Genomic DNA, 16,773 nt, shown 5'->3' with positions numbered 1-16,773 from the left:
ATAACATGGACTAAGCAGAAAAGACTGATTTTTGTTTCCAAAGGGTTATCTATGCAGTGATGAGCTGTGTCTCTTCAGTTATTCAGATGTTTGCTGGGTGATACTGACATGCCAGCCTCCTGCCCTGCTTAGGGGTGCGGATTTGTATCGCCACGTTATGCTCAAATGAGCAAATGCTGCCATTGTATCACAGGATTAGTCAAAGGAAATATTCACAACTGCTTATTACTTTGTAGAATTGCAAGCTGCTATTTATGCAGGGATGGGTTCCCTGCTACTGCCAGGGCAGGGACATGGCTGCCCTTAGAAACTTCTCCTAATTGCCTGCTTGGTGTGATTCCTGACCCGACTTGTTAACTCTCAAGTAAGATGTTCACTGGTCTGTTATTTTGTCATGGTGTTTAGTGACTGCAGTACAAGGATGCCAAAAGAAATAGCCCATGCCCCAAACAGTTTATGGACTACAAGTGAAACAGAATGTCCCTTGGCTCTCTGTATAATATGAAAATGCAATTGCAAGTTTAGAGGTTGGAGATTAAAAAGAATAGATTGTCTTGTACAACAATTCCATGTGTAACTTTTCCACAAAAAGAAATGATGTGACTTGAAAGTGCAATTTATTCTAGTAATACAAGTTTTTTACTAGGTGTCCTTTCATAAGCACCAATTACTTTCATGTCCTGTGCTTGGCACTGGAAAATCTTACTCTGTAAAATTAATGATTGTTCCACAAGACTTAACTGAATTCTGGTTGCAGAAGCTGAAGGAAATAGGATGGATGAGAAGAGGCAAATATGGAGTATTTCTCAAGGAATTACCTTTTAGATTTATCCACTTGTTCCCTCTCTGGTCCTCCTTCCTTCTCTCTCTACCCCGTATCACCTACGTTCCACTGAGCTCACCAGGAAAATGCATGTGATCAAAAGGCAGATTTTGCTGAGGCACAGGGAGATGATCAGAGGGAGTTCTTGCTGAATGGGCTTGAAAACATTCAAGAGTGATCTGAAGCTGAAACAGAAAACACCTGCTTTGGTCTACCTGTGCTTCACTGTGGCTTGGCTGCTGCAAAATCCCCCAGCTGGACTGAGTGTGGTGACCCTGCTGCTTTGGACTAAAGTCATTGCACTAATGAAGTCAGTGAGGCTCTGATGGGCTGTCTTCCTTCCAGCAGTTCCCTCTTATCTGCCTGTATGAAAGATGCAGCAGTGACTTTCTGGTATTTTTAGGGAAGAAGGGGCAGTCTGTATTTAGCATTGCTTACTGCAGTGTTGTGCGTTTGCATTTCACAAGTGGTTCGCAACTTCTTTAAATGAAACTATGCCACAAAGTTTTGCTTTCATAGCTGCAAGCTTTGCCAAGATACCAGACTTTATCTCTGGAGTTTGACAGCACTGGTTCTTGTTTGTCTGATTAGGCAGGGAGGAAAAGAGGGAGATTGAAGTCACTTTAAAAAAACCCTACTGTTTGAAATTCCAAAACAGGGTGCTTTTAATGGCATTCCTTGCCAGGGCTAAGCAGACTCCAAGATCAAAGTTATCTACCCACTCATGTCCTCTTAATAACAAACTATAACCACTTTAATTCCCACCTGAACATTGATTAGATACGGTATAAAGTGAAGTGACAGCCTCCTGACTTGTAAACACTGGCAGAATGTGCAGTCACAACATTCATGTAGGATTTGTCTCTGGGCCTCTTCAAGATGAACTGGAGGGAGTGGCTTTCCACACACTCGGCAATGTGCAAACACTGACTTTGTGAGCCGACGCAGCTGTTTTTAAGCAGAAATACAGAACAAATGTCAAAAACATCTTAATATCCAGATCTCAGTATCCCAAGTGACTCCCAATTAGGCCTGGAAATAGGTGACCAGATGTGGCATTTGCAAATGCTGCAAGCTGATGGTTGCTGGGCACTTTGAAAATCTGCTCTGATACAATCTGAGAACTTTTCCTCACTCACTTCTACCTGCCAAGGACTGTGGCTTGTTTTGCTTTTCACTGGCTCTGTTTATCACTTACCTCAATGACAGCTGAATCCGTAAAAATAGTGCAGAAAATTCAGAAATAAACATTACCAACAAAATAATGTAAACCAGTTGCCCTCTGTACAAATCAGCTCTAGGACTGGGATCCAATTAAAAGGTTCAGATTTTAGTAATTGAAATAGATTAGCCATTTAAATTAATGAGGACTCTGATTAAATTTTTCAGCTTTGGAAATCTTCATTTTGATTCTCTCAGCTTTAAATATTCTCTGATTATGACATCTGGAATATTGGTTCCTCAGGTATTCTGCATCCTGGGACTCCTCAGGGATGCAGAAATGCAACAGAAACTAATATATCCTCTCTGGCAATAATGAAATCCACCAGCAGTGGGGACGCTCTAGTGACCATGTTTTCAAGGAGTAGAGGAAGAAATATGTTCTTTCTTGTCCTGTTACTGAGACCATTCCCTTGCCCACATTTGCAGAGTACATGTAAGGTCAGGCAGATTGCTATTCACTAAGCAATATAAAACATGCAGTTAAACAAATAAAATCTATAAGTGAATTTTTATACTGACTGGATAAACAACATGAAGTTGATTTATGCCATAAAGGATTCGTGCTTAGCCAGATCAGCATTTATCATATGTGGCTTCCTTCTCAGTTGCCTGCATCAGGAGAAAAGCCATCCATGGTGATTCCTCTTATCCAAGGGTTCAACAATGTGCTCTGAAAGCTCTTACAGAAAGACCTAAGGAGAGAGAGCAGAGGTAATTGCAATACATTGCCAAAATAACCAGCTAAGTATTCCTGACATTTGAGATTACGAGCTTTTCCTGGCCTCTGAGATTGGGCGGGGTAGTGAGAAATAGGGAGTCAGAGGATCATTCTCACTGGGGCTACTCCCAATTACAGCACTGATTGTGCACTCGGGTGCTCAGGTTAGGGGCTGGTAACGCTTTGCTGATGTGAGCTCAGTCTTAGGGCCAGGCTTAGCCCAGGTCTGTGGGGTCTGTGCTGTGCAATGAGTGCTGTGGGTTGTGAGGTGGTTCCTTCCTCTACAGACACTGTCCCTGGGAAAATGGGCACAGAAAAAAGGGCTTCAGGGAGGGCTAAACCCTGACAGCTTTCCTGTTGTTTCTTCTTTAGATTCCTCTTGTGCTTGATAGTTAGCTTGTAATCTTTTAAACACTGTGCTTTAAGTAAAAGTCAATTTTATTGAAGAGGGAAGAAATGCAGACTTTAAAAAAAGAATCCTGTTGTGATCCCAAATCTTCTAGAAGATCAGTTTCTGAAGGCAGACGTTTGCCTGCAATTATTGTGCTACATAGAAATTTCACATAAAAGCATTTGTATGGACTTTCCCTTCAAATACAAAGAATTAAATTATGGAAGTAAATTACTTGGATCACTAAAACGTGCCTGACAGGATGATTCACAAAGATTAATCTATTGCTCTAAAACACCAAGCGGCCAATTAAAATTTGCGTTCAGCTGTAAGCTGCTGAGAAATTAAAATTTAGCAATTCAAATTCCATGTCTAGTTCGACCAGAAAATAATCAAACAAGAGTTTTTCATAACCATCATCATGTCAAAACAAACAAGAAGTTCTCTTTAGCAGTTTTTTTTTTCCCAGCATCCCTCAAATTAGGGAAAAAAATGCAGGACTGTAAGCTTAAGCAGTAATTAGCTAACAAGATGCCTGAAGGAAATACATTGGGCCGATTTTGAGCACTTTCCTTCCAATGGAAAAGATATTCCTTTAGTATTGAAACAAAATGGACTGTGTCTATATACTGGAAATATAACAATGCTCCATATTTCAGCTGAACAAAGATCAGTGTGTTTTCTACTGATGTAAATAAGCTTTACTTCTCTGGTCTGATAAGGGTCAAGAAAAGAAATTGTTGTGTTATGTTGGATGTGAATGAAGTTCAGAATTGGATTAGAAGTGGACTGAAAATAGAGACTGACTTCATGGGAAATAGAGAGAGTTTGGATATTCCACTTGGATGTGGAATGAGAATGAATGACAGTTTTCTTAAAAAGAAAATAATTAGAAAGTAAACTGCCTCAGTCTGAAAGGTTGCCTGATGATTACGTCACTCTTCATACAGATTTTAGAGTCTAGACATGAAAAAGTTCTTTAAAAATCACTAAAGTTGCATGTACCTAAAATCTAAAGGAACAACTCCCTCAACCAGGTTTGATGATAAGTGACTGGGCACAAGGGAATGGCTTGAAGTTGCGTCAGGGGAGGTTTAGGTTGGACATTAGAAAAAGATTCTTCACCAGAGGCTGGTTGGGCATTAGAAGAGGCTGCCCAGGGCAGTGGTCACAGCACCAAGCCTGACAGAGTTCAAGCAGCATTTGGACAATTCTCTCAGGCACATGGTGTGACTCTTGGGGATGGTGCTCAGCAGGGCCCTGAGCTGGACTCAATGGTCCTTGCAACTCAGGATATTCCATGATTCTATGGCTTGGGAAAGTCTATATAAATGTGCAACTTCCTACACTGTTTGTTAAGCATAAATTCCCATCAAATTCTGGGAACAAAAGCTCTTTTATGGGATCAGTGCCTTTTGCTTTGAACATAAAGCTTCAGCGCTTTAAGTAACTGCAGGAGTCCATTATTTTGCAGCCGTATTTTTATCCTACTTATAAGTACACATTTCTGATGATGCTTGAAATGTCAGTTAGCTGCCCTTGGTAGTGTGTCTTCCTGTGTGTGATACGAAGTGACAAGGCTGTGTCACACACATGGGGCTTTCAAGGGCTCTGCAGGAGGTGTGGGAAGGAAAGCCAGAGCTTGTGTTAGCTGTTGAAGGGGCTGGCCCAAAGTGGTCAGGAGCTCCCTGGATTTTGCCAGGGCTTCACACTTCATACCATGGAGATCTCTGAGATTTTGCTGTATGGAGCAAACTGCGGCACTTGACGCATTTTCTCGATACACTCGTTTTTTTCTGGTGCTTGAACACACTCTAGACCAATGGTGCTTCCCTGCCCTTGTGCATTAGTGGGGACTTCTCTTATCACCTCAAGCTCTCAGATATGAGCAGGTGGTAGTTTACACTCACGCTCGCAATTACAATTTTTGCAAATTAATGTTGTGGTTTGGGTTGGGGGTTTTTTTGCCAGTTCATAGCAACTAAGTGTTCTCATATTATTAGGACTGTTTTTATAACGAATACCCTTTTCTTTCTTTCTTTATTTGATATTCTTTTAAATCTCAGTTGTGCTCCTCTTTGCCCACAAAAAAACTTAACAAAATTTTCTGTTTAGATCCCCAATAGATAAAAAATCATGGGAGTTGTCACCATCTACGAGTTTAAGTCTTCTGCAATGGTGCAGTGTCAGGTGTTATAGACAGATTGGATGTTTTCTATGGGTTAAAGAGAAGGTATCTGAATCTATTCTGCTAGCGGGTGGCTCTGAAGGAGAGCATTGTCTCCTTGAACTGTCTGGGACTTTGCAATGAAATTTATTTTTTTTCTAACATTTAGTTGTCAAACTAAGATACACTGGATTTTCCTATAGGAATTATTTCCAGTCACATTTAACTGGGAAAAGAACTTTTTGTTGGGTCACTGACTCGGTTGAGTTTTTTCTGTTACTCGTATCTTTTTTTTGTGTGTGTGTAACAATCTCAAATTTATACACATCTGGAAAACTTTATCAAAGATCATTCCTACGTCTATCAAAATCCACTGTGTATCTTTTATTTCACTGAGATGTCAGCAATTTATCTACTTCATTGAAAAAAACTTATTTTAATTCTGACTGGGAAAACTCACTGCACAAATCAAAATCAGTTCCAGCTTCTGTAACAGTTGGCTAATGTAGGCATAAAATGGCATATGAAGTGGGAGAATACTGACTAAATAAAACTAATGATGTTATCCCCTTGTAAAATACTCTGATGTGTTTTTTAAAGTGGGGTGGTATTGGCTGGGGTGAAAATACATTTTCAAAATATTTTTTCTCTCACTTTTCTTTATTTCCTGCTTAAAAAGAAAAACACCAAGGAAGCTGAGAAAGAAGGGTTGATTTTCTAGGAAAATACTGTCTTTTTATTTCAAAACAGTATTTGCTTTCCAGAGCCTGAAAATTACACGTGCTTTAGAAGCATATTACACTTCACAGAATTTTTGACCAACACTGACAATATGTTTTCATTAGCCTGTTTGGCAGAGCAACTAAAAATGTCTTCCTCAAGGTGCTCTGATGCAAAGAGCTGTATGAGGAACCATGCCAGGATTCGCTTGCTTCTCTTTTCTTAGAAATTGTGGGGTTTGTTGCCTTTTTCCTTCTTTTTTTCCTCCTTCTTTTTTTCCTCCTTCTTTTTTTCCTCCTTCTTTCTTTCCTTCTTCTTTTTTTCCTTCTTCTTTTTTTCCTTCTTCTTTTTTTCCTTCTTCTTTTTTCCTTCTTCTTTTTTTCCTCCTTCTTTTTTCCTCCTCCTTTTTTTCCTCCTCCTTTTTTTTCTTCTTCTTTTTTTCCTTCTTCTTTTTTTCCTTCTTCTTTTTTTCCTTCTTCTTTTTTTCCTTCTTCTTTTTTTCCTTCTTCTTTTTTTCCTTCTTCTTTTTTTCCTTCTTCTTTTTTTCCTTCTTCTTTTTTTCCTTCTTTTTTTTTCTGAAGAGAGGATTGAAGTGGGCTAACCCCACTTCTGTTGTTAGGGAAGGTTTCTAGATTATTACTCTGCATTTTCATCCTGCTGAATGTGACTTTTCTGATCCTGCTATGAAACTGTGAGTAGGGACTCTCTCCTGTCACTGTTTCCCTTGTTTTAAGGTGTTCACCCTAGTCTAAACAACTGCAGAGGATTCAGTCTTGATTATGGAAAAATGCCATATGAACACAGGAAATAAATTTTTCATTTTGGCCAAGGGTCTTTGTTTTCCTTCCATACAGAGGACTCTTTCAAACACAGTACATTGCTCCATGCAGATGCATTTTTATCTGACAGTTCCACCCTCACCAGTTCATAGGAGGCATCACCCTCTGATTCTTATTTATTTGGGTTGCATAGATGAGCTGAAGGAAGGGGCTGTGTCATCACATCTGTGGCTGAGTGATGGATTAAGGGGGGCTTATTCTTTCTACTTTGGCTGTGATTTTGGATATAAACGAGATGATTCACTTTGAATTGACTTCCCCTTGAGACAAGGTAGAGAAAGAGCAAAAACTGTAACACCTTCCTGCAGTCTCAGGAGCCAGTGAGGTGTGCAAAAGTAGAGAAGGTCTGTTTCAGGCCCAGGTAATGAATTCAGTGTTACAAGACTGGATGTGTTTAGGGAATCAGTTTGACAATTTATTCCTTTCTCTTTTCCTGGGGTGATGCAGAGACTTGTATTCTCCTTAGTCATGGTGGATTTCAGCTCAGTTCATCACCAAGTCAAATAATATAAAAGTGACAGTTTGCAGAACTCTTTAGCATCCAAATCACTTTTTTGAGAATAAATCCTGTTGATGTCTCCTCAAGAAAAAAAAAGTTCTGAAGGAGAATAAATGTGCTGGGAAATTTTTGCAAAATACTGTTTGATCTTCCAACCAATTCTCCAAAGACCTCTGTGTTAGATTGGGGCTTTTAGAAAACTTGTGTGTTGTGCCAAGGACTGTTTTTGCTTCCTCAGAACTGTTGCTGTCATTTCACAGTGAGTAGGAAACTTGAGATTTTTATGATTTAGGTATCACTTATTATCAGGTGAAAGGATTTTCTTTTGTCTTTTTGGTGTTTCTTGGTTTCATGCTGCTACAGAAGCTCAAATATTCTTACCAAAGGTACTGTTGTGACCAGAGCTCTGTTCTGGCCTTCAAATGTAGCAGGAAGATGTTATCCAGGCATTTAAAAGGAAAAAAAATATTGCAAAGTGTGTGGGTGGATATATATATATATATATATACACATATACATAAAAAATATAAAAAATATTATTATATTTTTTCTGAAAAAAGTATAATGGATTAGCAGTAAGTATTTATTGTTCTGTTCTTCCACTTTGTGTACATACACATAATTCACATTATTATCAATTGTTGTATGCTTATATTCAATAAAGAGGAGATCCCCAAGGAAAGTAATATAATTTCTCTGGTTTTCATTGAACTTTAAGGTGGTTTTTTAAATAAGATAGATACATTTGCTTAGCATGTGTTCCCTAACAGGTCTAAGTAATTGAGTCATTCCTCACTGCTGTAGTCTCAGATCACTGTTTCTGAAATTGCTGAAAATGGGACTTTCTATCCTGAATGTCTGAGAAGGAATAAGCTGTGAGAGTACTGAAGTCATTATGAGCCCAGAGGAGGTCCACAGCTCTGCTCAGAAAAGGGCAGCAGGTATTAAAAGCAACCTTTTCATATTCAGCAAATAATGAAAGAACACGTTCCATAAGAAGAACTATTGTTTCTGCTACACACTTTCCCCCACTGCCTGGGGTACCCGGAGAGCCCTATGCACTCACTGTACCCATACCCTTTATGTGCCTGAAGTGAAAAATCACTTAACCCACTGGAGAGGTACAGATCAATCCTGGCAGCCATAGTGGTCTTTTTCAACAGCTTTTTCTGCTTTTACCAGTAAAACTTTCCATGCTGGGATAATGAAGATCTAAATGCATGGATAGTTTATAGAGCCATACCTAATTCTGATTTAAGTGATCAAATGTAGGATAAAGAGTTTGTGAGAGCCTGGGTCAGCCTTTCTCTGCTTCACTTACCGATCCATGGCACTTACAGCTGGGAAATATTAATATTGTGACATCAGTGAGCATGCCTCAAATCAATAGATAGGATTTTGGAAATTCTTTTTACGTCTGAAATATGACTGTTGGATATAATTTAGACAGTAACCTGTGTCACGTTTTTTTTTTTGAAAATGCTATTCAAAGAAACGAAAACATACTGTTTAAGTATTCATATTTTCTTTGTGTATTTTGAGGGAAGAACTCATAAAATGAGATGATCTGCATGACACATTTGATAGGTCCTTGTTAATGCCACTCCTGTTTTGGTCCTCTAACACAAGAAAAACTTCTTTCCCATACTTGCAAAATGTTGATGATTATGTTCTTTGTAGTGGAAAGAGACAACAGGCTTGATATTGGAAAGTGTTCCAGGACAGTTTGTAGAACTGCCTGAAGATACCTTCAAGTGGATCTGGAAAAGAGGTGCTAATTCCTCCTCTGCCCCACTAGATACCTCTGCGACATGGAAAGAGAGAATAGCAGGCATAGGACAAATCCTGTCTCCTCTCTCTACTGTCTGGTGTGTTTATTTGCTTTGACTCTGCATCCCTCTTTTTTAAGGCAAATACAGAGAGGCAGTGCACCATGGCTTTCAGAATCCTTCTTCAACTCCTGTTTTGCTCAAAGGTGAAAGCAATCCTCACAAGCTGAAAGTGCTGAGAAGGTGATGAGCAGGGGGCACACCACTACTGAACACTTTCCACCTCCCCTGGAAATGCCTGTATCCAGATTTCCTCAGAAAACATGTCAATGATCCTCTCTTTATTCCAATACCTGGTTCCTGTTCAAGTTGCTTCTGATTTTGTTTCCATAGTCTAATCTTTCGGGATGAAGTGTTTTCAGGAGACTAGTGTTCAAGCTTAGCAAAACTTATCAATTAATACAAAAGGAGTCAATTTTGTGAAAAAGTTGTTTTCTAAAGAATTAGTTTCCACCTCCACCCAGGATTCTGCCTGTAAAACTAAAATCATATTGCAGCTTTTCTTCTGACTCCTCAGGTGAGGTAAGGCTTAGATATGTTCTTCATTCCTTGCTTAACCCCTTTGCTGTTCAAAGTAACTTCTGCATATTGGGAAGGTGCATTATCCATTGGCAGACCAGCATCCCTGCCTCAGAGTGCGAGAGCTGCCAAACAGCATGTTCAAGTGATGCAGTACTTTGCTGTCCTGCTTTTCCCTCTGCATCTCCAGCAGTTCCTTGTTGGGTAAAAGGAGAGCTGCATCCATTATTTCTCTCCTGTAATGTTTTAGATCGTCCAACATAAATAACTCTCATGAAAATATTTGAAGGAGTGCTTGAAAGACAAATGTTCCAGTATGGGACAAGAGCAAACTGACATCTCTAAACTGCCATAATTTGGGCTACCTGGATCTTTTCATTAATTTCTCCTAAACACTTTGGCTTTTCTGATTATAGTTTTGTACTATTTTTCAGAGGCCTGCCCTTGGTAAGTTGATGAAATCTCAAAACAGTAATGGAAGGCAATAAAGCTGAGTGAAAAATAGGCTGTCTTAAATGCAGTAGATTTTGTTTATTAATTAATGAGCACCACAAAAAGAACTACAAAACAGCCTGGGAAAGGTAAATGGATTTATGCTTGAGTCAGAAATATTTGACAGACAGTTTACCCCAGTAGAAAAAGTCTCTTTTAAAATATAATAATCCTTTGAAAAATGCTGGGAGGACTTTTCATAAAAAGAGATTAAAATTGCTGAGATTTGGATTGCAAATATTTGTGGCAACCACTGTTTTCCCAAAATATATGTTAAGGTGGTTTCAAATTTTGACTGTTCCTATTTATTTCCATGTATGAAAGATCAGCCTACCCCCTCTCCCTACTTAGTCTAAACCAAGCAAAATATTTTTTTTTCACAAAACCTGTATACTTGACTGTCCTAAATCATTGAGATTAGAACCCCCAAGGGGTGTGGTTGCCAAAACTCAGACAATTAGAAAGTAGCTCATGGTAACCAGGGAGAAAAGACATCTGTAAAACATTTTGCAGAACTAATGATACTTTATTTGTTCTCACATAATCCCCTTTCATCACAATTCACATTTATTATACCTGTTCCATTTATCTACAAATAAAACTTGACAGGCTGCTGTTCTGATGCTGGGTTTTATTATTTTTTTTGCCAGTGGGCTGGAGATGTCTGATGTTTACTTGTATCTGAATCCAGCAATTTCAGTCATGTTATATTTAAGGGATCATATCTTTATTTTTGTGATAAATGAATAAGATAATCTCGTTGCCTTGATTAAATTAGCTGTGTGACATGGCAGCTGAAGTGAGCTTGCTACATCCAATTTTATTTTGTCAAAGTCAATGGGCAGTACTGAAACTAGTGGGAGATATTAATTTAGTTAATACCTTACTGGGGGACAGGTAATTGATTACCTGTGTTATTTTAGCTGCTGCTACTCACAGCCCAGTGGTATTCACTTAAATAACAAGTGATTCAGGTTAAAAGGGCTTTTACCCTGAAGAACAAGTCTCACTGGGATAGGAACTGGTATTCCAGAGGGGAAACAGGAGTGTGGACAGACAGCCCAGTGGCAAGTGTCTTTATGAGCTTTTTGGTTTAGAGAAGAAAGGTGTTTTGGGGAAGTGACTGCTCCACCTTGGAGGCAATACTGAACCTGGATGCTAGCAGGGACCAACAGCAATTTCTAGTCCACCTCTAGGCCAGTAGCCACTAAATTTTACCAGACTTGAATCCCTAGGGAGAAGGGGACATACCCAAGGATACATAGGTCTTGTGAAGAAAAAGGCTACAACGGTGATCTGCAAGGGGGAGAGCATGTGTGATCTCAGTGCAGGCTGGTTTTATTTCACAGGCTGGATTTATGTGGTGAGCCTGCTGCTAATGGCTTCCCATTGCCTGGCCATTTACAGCTCTTGTGACATGAAATCTTCATTTTCCGTACTGAAGAAAATGTCCACAAACCATTCAGATAATGACCAAAGGAACACGCTAAAATTTGTCAGCAATTTAAGTGTTGGCTCAGTGTTAATATCAGGAGCAGTAAAGTCTCCTTTATTTATGTTGCAATGCTAATCCAGCTTCCCAGCCTATGTAGTAATTATATGTTTCTTACAACTAAGTCTATTACATGATTGCATTTAAATCATGAAGTTAAATCCAAAGCAATTGTATTAACTTATAACAAGATGCAATTAACAATATAAATAGTCCTGCAACAATTAAAAGGGCAAAAATTACTTCTCTGTATGAACAGAGTTTTTTGGGTACTAAGAAAATATAATTTTAAATGCACTATCATTTTATTGTTATGCCCTTAATTTTTGTGAAATTTGAAAATTCTGTTGGTCAAGTCTGGCAGAAATGGATGTGAATATTAAATAAAGTCCTGTTCTCAGTGACAGTGCAGAAGCCTTTGGACTCCTGCTCCAGATTTTCTCTGCTCCTTTCATCTTACCTGTACTATGCTTGAAGCAGCTGAGCCCTAATCCAGTGAAAACAGAAAATGTCCTCAGCTCCTTCACATATCTTCTAACCCACTGCTAATTTTCCATTAAAGGTAGCAATATAGCTACTTCTCAGCATGCAGTGATTTTCAGGCCTACTTGAATTAAATTGGTATTTATTTAAGGAAGATGAAATCTACTGGTAATTCATCTTCTGAGTGTAATTGGTAATCTGCTGCTGTATCCCAGCTATGGAGTTGAAATAGCTTTAGTTGTTTTTTTTTATCTACTACCCTCAGGAACCAAATTAGATGGCTAATAGACTGGTCAAAATAACAGAAAATTTGCTCGTAATTGCTTAATCAGATTTAAGTCAGCATGTTTGAACCCAAATAAGCAATTGAGAAGTTATTTAAATGTTATATTATTATCTAATTATATCAAAAAGCATAGCCTCCTTGTTTTTTAGAGAGAGGAGGTATATAATAGATTCATTGTACAAATACTTGTTTATGAAACAATCTGACTGCACAATTGTAATTTCTCTGGTACAAGACCACTGATATTTAGGGACACATTCATTGCCATTAGAAACATATTAGAGGAATTAAAGTCTGGTAGTTTTTTTATTGTTGCTTGGCAAATGCAAGAATGTTGTTAATGTGTGAAGTGGTATAGACTTAATTCCATTTAACTTACGTTATAAAAAAATTAGTTTCTCTCTAATTGCCTTATTTTCAACTCAATATCTGCTTGCCAGGGTTAACACTTTTCTTTGTTCAAATCAGCTACAAAGAATATTTTTTCCCTAAGCTTTTTTAATCCTTTAGTCTTCAAATATAAATGCAGTCACTGATAATGGGAAATGTAGATTTCTACCATGCATAATGGCCAGACTGAAACTGTTTGCTTGGCAAAGGGACACTGAGTTAAGGGAATTGGTGTTAACAGTCAAATATCAACAGCTAAAAGCATTCTCATTAGGGGCTAGAAATGATTGTCAGAGAGATGGAGCTACCAAGTGCTTACTGGAATGTGTGAAGGTTTATTAATATTGGCAAGGGGATGGTCCTATTTGTCTAGACAGTTAGAAAATCTAGTGTGTCTGGACTGTGATTTGTGGGAACCTTTCCCCTTTGTAAAACATATTTTGTTCTCAGGGATAGGCATGGCCCTGAGTACAGTGCAATATTGGCCTGGAGCTTCAATTGGCTTTGATTGAAACCTGCTAGTCACAAATAATGCTGTAAAAGCATTACCTTTTTTTAATTCCCTTTGAGCTGGTTCTCTGGAATGGGGTTTCAGAGATCTGAAAAAAACATTACTTTTCTGATAGTATCATTTCAGAACCTTTCAGTTTATTTTTCTTTTTTACAAAGGATGTCTGGGATTGCAATGTATGGAAGAAAAGGATGTAAATACCTGAGGGAAGAGCATTTCCTAAATTACTGCATAACACTTTGCATCCTGTGTGCAATTGTTTCTTTTCTACAATGTCATAAAATGGTTAATAAATACAGAATGCAGAAAAAGGCCAGAGCCCCTGGTTCTTTGCCATTCACCTTCTTACTTGCTTTAAATTCTGCAGGCATCCTCTTGATAGTGTTTACCAGCAAATTACTGCTTTCAAAACTTCTCTACACCAAAAGACTACAAACATATACTCTCACTTTCTATGTAGGTATTTAATGTTTTTTCTCTTTTCTAAGCTACACAAGTGTCTTCCAACTTAAATATAGTATCCATGATTGGCGATTGTATTGCCAGTGCCTATTACAGCCATAATGTCATAGCAATTTTGTCACGAACCAGCACGGCTCATTTGACAGTAAACCTTTGGCTGTGGAAAACTGTAGTGTGGGTTTAAGCCTGGCTTGTGGACAGCTCAAGGGGGATGGCTGAGTTATGAAGCAATGCAGCCGTCATTCTGGGATGTGTGCCTCAAAACAAGTCACAGCCTCAAATAATGGGGCTGTGCCTGTTGCTGTCCCCTTTGGAATCCACGTGGAGATATGTAGCAATACTAGCATAGCTGTATTTAGATATACCTAGACCAGAAAAACAGGAGGCAATTTTCATGTGATAAATGGGACATTTTCTGAGCTGTGGAATATCTATTGCCTGACTTACTTTTGCTGTACTCGGGTGGGACAAAGAAGGAGATTTTACCAGGTACCCTATTGCACTGATTTGAAATCAGCCAAAAAACCCCGACAACATGAACAACCCAACCTTTAGATGATTTAATGCATGCATTTCTTTAAATAGTAAAAAGAGCTCATCTTCAGGGGCTTTTTGTTTGGTTGGTTGGTTTACAATTCCCAGAAACAGCTTTGAGTTCCCCACCAGAGGGAGAACTTAGTCCTGCTGGAGCAAGTCCAGAGGAAAGCCACAAATTTGATTAGAGGAATGGAACAACTCTCCTAAGAGGAAAGGCTGAGACAGTTGGGGTTGTGCAGGTTGGAGAAGAGAAGGCTCCAGGGAAATCATATGGTGGCCTTTCAGTACCAGAAGGAAGCTTACAATAAAGCTGGAGAGGGACTTTTGGCAAGGGTGTGTAATCGATAGCACAAGGGGTAATGGCTTTAAGCTGAAGGAGAATAGGTTTAGATTGGATATTAGGGAGAAATTCTTTATTTTGGGGAGAGTGAGGAACAGGAAAAAGTGGCTCAGAGAAGCTGTGGATGCCTCGTCCCCGGAAGTGTTCAAAGCCAGGTTGGATGGGTCTCTGAGTACCTGGTTTAGTGGAAATGTCCCTTTGGCAGGGGTTTGGAACTAGATAATCTTTAAGGGCCCCTCCAACCCAAACCATTCTATGATTCTATAAAACAGATATAAAAACCAGTGATGATTTGGGCTGGTTTTGTTGGCTTCGTTTTGTTTCCAGAAGGTTTTTTAGTGCAAATAAATAGCATTTTCTCTTAAACACTAAATCAGGTTTCAGGAAAATGGGTGTTTTCTGGTAGATTCTCTGTCCCCACAGAGCTGAACCCCTTCACTCACTGGAAACATTTTTAGTTGCTATATTTCAGTCAGACCTACTCGCCAGTTTTCCCAGCATGCACAGACAAGAGAGGGCCCTTGTGCCCATGAGAGGCTTCAGCTTTGGAGAGGCCTTGCATCATGATGAGTTTCCTTTGCTGTAACAAAAGCTGCAAGTGCTAAGGATCAGGGAGGTTTTAAAAATGGACCCCTCATTACTGCCTCCATTCTTTGAATGACACCTGGTAACACATTGTGCTGTAGCAAATTTGCTGTCAAAATGGATGTTGTTTTATGGCTGGTACATCTCATGGAAATAGATTGCACAGCTCGCTGAAGAAGCAGTTAGTCAACAAAATGCACTCTGGCACTTGGTGTAGTGACTGCAATTATTTGACTGGTGGCCAGCCTAGGTAGCTCTTGGGAGCCATAAATAGTATTTAGAGGTTGCTGTAAAAGCTTTTTAATTTGTTACACCAGAGTTCATTTACATTGTATACCATATGTCATGGCAAAAGCACCCTCTCTTTGTAGAACATTATGCACAAAACAATATGTTATAAACACAACTTTTTAATGGCCTCCAGAGTAGCTGTAGATAGCTCATCCAGGGGGCTACCTAAAGATGGATCTGTTGCGTGGCTGGAAATCTGAGGTCACTTCATTTTAGCTAATGAAATGAGTCAAGATTCACTCTGCATTTCAGATGAGAACATGGCCCACTAGCAGTTTAATCTCAATAATGTGAAGTCATTCATTACAGATTAATGCAGGAGTTGTTACTAAAATTGGAGGATGCCTCCTCTGGAAGCAGAGGAGAAGGACCTTGGTTTTGAAGGGAGGAATTCTCTGGATGCACCTGAACCCACTGCTGTGCAGCCACTGTGAAATAAGACATGCAGCCCCAGCAGTGTATTGGGGAGAGCTTACAGCACATGTAGGGTATTTAGCTGCTGTCCAAGGCCACGTGAATGTACTCTGTGATTTTGTCACTTCAGTTCATGAAGCTGAAATGGGGAGAAGGGCAAAAACAGACTACCAAAGAAGGGAGCACATGTTTGCAGGAGAAGATGAAAAGAGCTTAGCTGGCTTAGCAGTTGAAGGCTGCAAAATGAAGGCTGAGTGAAGATAGGATTATTCTAAATAAATGCATTGGAGAGGATTAAGCATGAGGGAGGAAGAACTTTATAAACTGAAGGACAATGATGGTAGGGAAAAGAAAGGGTTAGGCACTGTACATTAGCAAACTTACTCCAGCGATTGAATGATGATTAACCTTTAAAGGAATAATTTCCACCCACTCCTCCAAGATGCCGATTATGTGAATGAGATGGTAAATGGAAAATGTGCACTAACCTAATAAAACACAGGTAACATAGTGATGTTCAACTTCTAAAACAATCAGGAATCAGAAACAGACCTTTTCTTTATAGCCTAAACAAAGATTTTTTTTTTGGGGGGGGGGGCAGGTTTGGTGCTTGGTTGGGTTTTTTTGTTTGTTTATTTGGGTTTTTTTGGGGCTTTTTTGGTTGGTTTTTTTTTGTTTGGTTTTTTTTTTTGTTCTCTGGCAAAAGAAATATCAGCTCACCAAGAAATTCTGGACTACTTAGGATCTATTTCGCCTGTCTG

The sequence above is a fragment of the Corvus moneduloides genome, chromosome 8 (genome assembly GCF_009650955.1).
Source record: "Corvus moneduloides isolate bCorMon1 chromosome 8, bCorMon1.pri, whole genome shotgun sequence".
In the NCBI taxonomy this organism is placed as follows: Eukaryota; Metazoa; Chordata; class Aves; order Passeriformes; family Corvidae; genus Corvus; species Corvus moneduloides.
Note: the sequence above shows the minus strand (reverse complement) of the source record.